Source organism: Coregonus lavaretus (genome assembly GCF_964263955.1).
Source record: "Coregonus lavaretus genome assembly, contig: HAP1_SCAFFOLD_5561, whole genome shotgun sequence".
NCBI classification, from domain to species: domain Eukaryota; kingdom Metazoa; phylum Chordata; class Actinopteri; order Salmoniformes; family Salmonidae; genus Coregonus; species Coregonus lavaretus.
Window position 1 is genome coordinate 23,659 of NW_028157516.1, and position 7,738 is coordinate 31,396.

The window sequence follows — 7,738 nt, forward strand, 5'->3', positions numbered from 1 at the left end:
TATTCAGTTCCTTCATAACAGCAGCAGCAGGCAGCAGAGAGAGTGAAGGTTGTATAAAGATGGCCTTATTAAAGTGACAAGGCAATTTACTGCCTTTATGGGGGCGATGACTCTACTTCATTGACTTACAATGGAAAGGATATAATTTTGCAGATGTTGGTGGAAGGTCTCAAATGTCAGCTTTCAGAATGCCAGCCTGGGCCTTGATGGTGAATGAATAATTGATAAGTCACCTTTGTCTACCGTTAAATATTCTTACACAAACACAAAAGCGCTGCAGAAAAATGTAAAAGAGCATCTAATGTATCTTTTTAGTCGGCAGATCAAACACGGTGATAGCTTGGATGTGCCAGGAGGGGTTTATAATGAGTATGGGAAACAGGGGGTTGACTAGCCTACTGTACCTGGTGCCTTAGAGCTAGGACATCTGGATGATCTTAAGTGAGCTGAAGCCTGTTTTTGTTTAAGCCTTGGGTGAAGATTAGGGCAAAGGTCACAGAGAGCCAAGAGCTCCGAACTAAGGTGTCCACTAGTCTAAAGTGTCTGCCTCTCCTTGTGTCCTTTCATATTTTATGTGAAAACAAAGAATAGGTGAAGGCACTATCATGGAAGATTACCAGGAATTAGCTTTCACCTGTCCAGTTTGTTTTATCTCAGTGCAGATGGAGAGGATGAGACATTAGGGAGCTATTATAGAATATTGGATTTGGGACACACTCCTACCCTCCACTGAATGCCAGGCGGTGAAACAGGTGAGGTAGCTGGCAAAGGGAGAGTATATTTCTCACATGCATTCAACACTCATATGGCAAAGATCAGTAGTTGGTCTTCCTGCCATTTCAACCCTTTCAGCCCATTCTGAGTTCTGCCCACCATAGAGCCCATGTAACGTCCATTCATGGCAATACATGTGAAAAAACTGTTATTATACAGTAATTGTGGAAACTGCTAGGTGAGGTAGTTACAGTCGGTAGTTACATGTTCTTAACAAGTTGTTAAGAACATGTAACTACCGACTGTAACTACCTCACCTAGCAACATCTGTTATATCATCCTCATGACACCTTAGGCCTTTGGGTCAAGTCAAGTGTTCAAGTCTTGCAATGATAGTCTTGCCAGCTCCCTCCATCCACCTATACAGCCCCATAGTCCTAAGGCAATAGTGGGTATTGTCTAGGTTGAGAGCAGCAGATTGTCTGCAATCAATAGTTCTGTACAGAATGAAAGTGACAGCAAGTCACTGCAGCCATCTTACAATGGACCTCAGCCAATTGTACAGCTCTGAAACCATCAAGGTGTCTTTATTTTTAGAGGCCTGAATAAATCAGCTGGTTACACCCCCCATGTGCATGCGCACACACACACACACACACACACACACACACACACACACACACACACACACACACACACACACACACACACACACTCCTCGCCTTGTTCCTGGCTTCTTTATACTGGCTCTGTTCAATGGCTAGTGATCATTTAGATTTGACATGTATTGTAAAACCCAGAGCTAGTCCCTCTCTCTGTCCCTCTCTCTTTCTCCACAGCCCTGTCATTAATTTCCAGCCTTTGCAATTTTCAACCCAAAAAAAGAGAGAGAAGAGGAAAGAAGACAAAGGCCAGGCAGACTGGATGCTCTTCTCTCAGGCTCTGTTATTGTACAAAATAGCAGAGCAATAATTTTTAGTCAATGGTTTACTCTAAAAGCTTTCCACGTCAGCTCTGTAAAGAAAAGCAATAAAGCCCAATTCAATGGGCATGAATAAAAAAGAAAAATCCTTTGGGGGTTCGACCAAAGGGCGCCTTTTCTTTAGCTGGTAATCAAATTGGAGCTGAAATGAAATGGAGTTTTCTTATGAAAATAGCCTTTGTTGCCAGGAAGGCTGGTAATTCATAAACAATAAGCAGGCCTTTGTGTTGATAATAATATATTCATGCTGGTGCTCCCGGGGAAGGGAAGGGTAAAAGCCAGAGCGTCAGGACTGTATGAGGAACAGGATATAAAAGGCAACAGAGGCTTGAGGAGACACATCAGTCCTACTGCCACAACTCTCAGAGATGGTTGCTGCTACTGGGCTCTCTCTCTCTCTCTCTCTCTCTCTCTCTCTCTCTCTCTCTCTCTCTCTCTCTCTCTCTCTCTCTCTCTCCTCTCTCTCTGTGCTCTCTGATCTGCTCTCTCTCTCTCTCTCCCTCCACGCACTCACCATCTCTCTTTTCTGCTCTTTCTCTCTCTCTCTGTGCTCTCTGATCTGCTCTCTCTCTCTCCCTCCCTCCACGCACTCACCATCTCTCTTTTCTGCTCTTTCTCTCTCTCTCTGTGCTCTCTGATCTGCTCTCTCTCTCTCTCCCTCCACGCACTCACCATCTCTCTTTTCTGCTCTTTCTCTCTCTCTCTGTGCTCTCTGATCTGCTCTCTCTCTCTCTCCCTCCACGCACTCACCATCTCTCTTTCCTGCTCTCTCTCCACTCTCTCCGGTCTTTCTCTTTCAGTTTCTTCTTCCTCTCTCCTCTCCCCTGGCACTTGTCCTCTCTCTTCTCCCCTGGCACTTGTCCTCTCTCCTCTCCCCTGGCACTTGTCCTCTCTCCTCTCCCCTGGCACTTGTCCTCTCTCCTCTCCCCTGGCACTTGTCCTCTCTCCTCTCCCCTGGCACTTGTCTTCTCTCCTCTCCCCTGGCACTTGTCTATCTTGTTCCTTCTTCCCCAGCTGCAGCAGAAGAGCATATTTACTCTAACAGAACTTCACTTCTGCTCAGAAGCTTGGACCTGTACAGAGAGGGAGGTGTATGGATAACAACAGGTGTGTCTGGATTCCCTGTGGGGCGACCGAACAGACATAGAACACGTGTGGTGGAACACTTGTGTGGATGGTGGGAGGGGCCCCACCAGAGCGTGTGTGTGTGTTCCTGGAAGCTGCAGGTGTGTGTTACTGGAAGACTGAGAAGGACCTGCCGACAATTCTTGAAATTGTGGACACTTGCTGCATACACACACACGTGTACACACACATTCACCGTTGACAGGACTGTGGCTGTCAGAGCAGAAAGAAAAGATGGTTGGTGTTGAACGGGACATGCTGTTACAGCATCAGGACCAGGAAGAGTCTAGAAGAAGTGGTGGAGGGACTAGAAGATTTAAACACACCTTCCCGGGAGAACAGAGATGGGACTGACAGGAAGTGAGTGTTCATTTTAACCTTTGTTTAATCATGCTGCTGGTTTGACATATTTGTTATCAGAAAATGTTCTTGTGGTCCTGAACCTCTTTTACGAGGGTTAGGGAGATTGTAACCTTATTTTCCAGATTCCTAGATGTGTGTGTGTTTGTGGTGAGTGATGCTGTTGAGTTCAGGTGCGTTCAAAGTTACGCACCTTTTTGGATTTACCATGCATTGAATATAATCACTTCATAAGGGAAAAAGTTCAACAATGATTTGGAAGGTTGTGTTTCTAAATCACTTACGTTTTCTATGTGGACTTGAGTCTTATTATGATCTAGAGCATTGATTCTCAGCTGGGGGGGTCAAATTTGGGTCGCGGAAGGTTTCCTTTTTTTAAATATAATTTAGTCTCTAAAAAAAAGAAATGTAGTATTTTGAATATAGAGCTATTAACAGCACTATTTAGCAGATTTGGTTGATTCTGTGGTCTCAAACCAGTGAGCTTACTACCATTCTTCATCAATATAGCATTAAAAATAGCTTTCCAGATGGCATTTTGGCAAAAAGAAAATCACTGTGTGAATATTGGGTTGCGAATGAGACAACATGGTCCAATTTGGGTCCAGAGGCAAAACCAGTTGAGAACCACCGATCTAGAGGACATGTCATGTAGATGGTAGTGGTGCTGAATGGTGATGACAATATAGGACAGTATAGGATCATATTGCCGAGGACAGGGACGATCTGTTCACTTGGGGATTGTTTCTGATCAAATCAGACACTTTTAGAGATTGTTGTCTTGACAACCAAACAGCCTTTCAGGAAGTGAAATATACAGTACTTTTGTCCTGTATATTATACTATAGATGTGAACAGGTGAAGCTTCCATCATACAGTACTTTAGTCCTGTATATTATACTATTGTTTACAATATCATAAAAGACTGGCAACCAGGAAGTCTTTAACATCAACACCAAAGACAGTTTCCTAAACCTCAGTGTGTTGTCAGTGGCGAATTATACACCTTGTCTGGGCTATGTAACTCTCTCAGGTGTCTGTAACTCACTCTAGGTTGTCCATGTGTGACTAAACTAAGTTGAGCAGTTAGGAAATCTCTTGCTGCTGTTGCTAAGTTACCAAACAGTAAAATTAAATAAAAAACAGACACATCAGTACTGCAGTAGCTACAGCTGTATTATGTAGCCTCATTAGAAACAAAATAATATTTTCTCAGAATACACTCACAGACTTGCAGGTGAATTGTCAGTTGAAAGCTACAGGACACCAAGGACAGATCATTGAGCAAAGTAGCCAGAGCCAGGCAGAAAGAGAAAGGGAGAGTGATATTGATTCTGAGACTATCCTGATAGATCTCAGCCTTCTAAATGGGTTCAGAGGGATCTACTGTAGATGGAGGAGGAGCGGAAAGGAGAGAAACGGGTGCTGGGATGAGAGCAGGTAAAGCAGTTTAGGGAGGTCATCTTTGTCTGAAGAGAGAGGTCATCTTTGTCTTGAGGGAGAAAAACAAATCAAAGAGATAACATGAAACTATGCTAGGGATAAAACCTGGCCTGAGTGAATGAACATCCAGACATAGGATCAAATAAAAATCAAAGAGAAGACTGGAGTGAGGTTGGCCCACTCACATGATGATGCTTCCATATGCTCTGAGAAGGTATCCCTGGATAGTAGTCTCAGTGAGGTAGGTTTGTGTGTGTTCACTTCCATAAAAGTCTATTAACCTGTGCCCAGTTGTTTTCCCTTCACCAAAGCCTTTCTGATATCCGGCAGGTAGTTGTGACTCTGTCTCAAAGTGAATCATGGAGTGGTTGCGGCCAGAAGCTCTTGGTTGCCATCAGCTGGCGAGACAGGGAGAGTCCTGCCTTCCTGTCAATACTGTGAAGCCTACTGTCAACTCATGCAACGGCTTCAGAAATTCCCACTGAATGTCCACCTTATGTTTTTCACACCCTGATCCATTAGCCTACATCTTCCTAATCAACTAGGCTCTTTGATTTGTCTGACTTGGTATTTTTGGAGTTGATATCTGAGTTGATAATGTTTAGGCAGTGCTTTCAGCTTCTCGTCACTAGATGGCAGTGTTGCCTAAGGAATCTCAGCTTCCTTTGCGTCCTGCTGAAACCTACACATCCAGTAGTGTTTTAATCAAAAAATTCCAGGATTCTAGAAAAAAAAGATGCACCTGTGACTAGTGGCCTCTAGATGTCACCTGAGCTCTGTGAGAAAACAGCACGCATCAACCTTCCTTTGGTGGGCAAGGCTTCACTGTTGTAGACAGATGAAGGCCCAATGTTGATGAAAATACACTGTTAGTAGCCTAGACTGTAGTTCAGTGTTTTTAAAAGAGGTATATTTGACCGAAAATCTTAACATTCTGGCTACCCCATAATGAACTATTTGAATATATATTATAACAAATGATTTGTAAACAAATTATATATTTGAAATGTAGCAAACTGGCCAGGGTTGGGTTCAATTCCATTTCAATTCCAGTCAATTCAGAAAGTAAACCAAATTCCAATTCCAAATGTTCATCATTGAAAAGCATTGAAGAGAATTGGAATTGAAATTTCATTTTCTGAATTGACTGAAATTGAAATGGAATTGACCCCAACTCTGAAACAGCCCTTAGTTAGCAAAATATAAAAAATACCTTTGTAAAAAGGTACTATGTGTTTAGAACTCTTAGGGCTACTTCATTTTAGCCTTGTCAATAACTTAAGAAATACTTTTACTTCTCTCTCTGCAATGAATAAAGTTATTAGCCTTCCCTCTCTGTCTCTAATGATTTAACTGATAGTACCATTAAAGAGCTTCAGTTGTATCCTTCAATATCAGCAACAACTTAAAAAACACAAGCAACATGGTGCCTTTAGTATCGAAGTGCTTCTCATGCTAACAGTGTGAACAAAAATCTATTTTCAGAATTCAACCAGAATTGCCTGCTATCAATGCAGGTAAGCAATGTTTGTGGCCGTCGAGTGCGACATTCATTCATTGTGCATAAATGTATAACCGGGCTTGGCGATTACAGGCAACAAGGTTCACAACAGGTTTTGGGTGCTTTTTGCAGCCACAAGCTGTACACAAAGATCCACATTTTCCTCCACCTCCATTTAACTCTGACCCCAAGACATGAGGGGTGCTCGGAGTCCGCCGTTATATTTTTGAATAGCCATTCCGTGACGCATTTACCAAACCACTGGCTCTCTAATGGTGGACCCCAGCGGGAATAAATGGTGCATTTCTTTTAGTGCAATTATCCCTGTGGATTTACCTCCTACTCCTCTCCTCCGGGGCCACGCAGGCCTGTTCTCCACTCCTCTCCTCCACTCCTCCTCACACAATCAGCTTGTCCTGGGGCCTGCAGGCAGCCTGGGCTTTTTATGTACAGTCCCTACTCTCCAGCCCTACTTCCTCTAGGTCTGTGAAAAAGTCACCAAAACAAAGATGTACTGGCTTGAAGCTTGAGTGCGGTTCCTCTGCCACTTGGGAGTTTTCTGAGCTGACGGCCCGCCTAGGCTTTCTGTCTTTTGGCCTGGTTGTTGAGTGCCCTGGCTAAACCTGGCAGCTACAAGGAGAATGGGAGAAACAGAGAAAGTTGTTTCTCTAAAAGTTGTGTCCAACCGCTGGGCAGCTCTGACTTCCTGTCACTCAGGGAGATGGAAGGTGACTCATCAGGGTTAGAGCTCAAAGCCTGTTGCCATGGCAGCCCCACACCCCACCCCACCCCAGCAGGTGCCCAAATGTAAATTACTTACTTACTCACTCTAGAAGACTGGCAAAGCAGGGAGTATTAGATTGTTTGCATTTTGGGGAGACATTGCATAATCTTGTACACGGTCTTGTGTACACTTTTAAGTCATTTTAAACCACATAATTTAATTTCTTTAATCCTATGCTCTTTAAAATAAAATCTCAGATAATTCTTATACTTTTAGACAGGTGGAGTATAGAGAGAATGTACATCAGGAAGATTGACTGTAATTCCAAACCATCAACATTAATTTGGATATTTGGTCTATTACTTAAGCTCCCCTGTATGAGGAAACTAAGTAGCTAGGTCTTCGGATGTAAGTGCATTAAAGAAGATATTTAATCAGGGTAATGGTCAGCCCTATTATATGGATTTGGAGGAAACGTATATTGTTTGCATTAGCGAAGGAATATTGAGTGCCATTTCCTATTTGCCACAATCTATTTGACATTGAGAATTGAGCTGTGCAGGTGATGGACAGAATGTAAATGACATATGGGAATAGTAGCAGGGATTACAACTGAAATGAATCCATATGCTTGTCTGTCTTGCACTTAATATGAATGAAGTCAGATTGGGGCTGGTTTGAGGCAAACGTTTAGCTGTTGTTAGGGTTGGTAATGGGGAACCTCTGCACTTGACTTAATATGCTGCTATTTGTAACTTCTAAATTATTACTTCTGGACCTAGCAATATGAACATTTTATATATGTTTTATTCATTTTGTTGCCTAAATGTCATATATACACAACTAACAATTTTGCTGTTCACCAAGCACAATTTTGACAATTTACCCC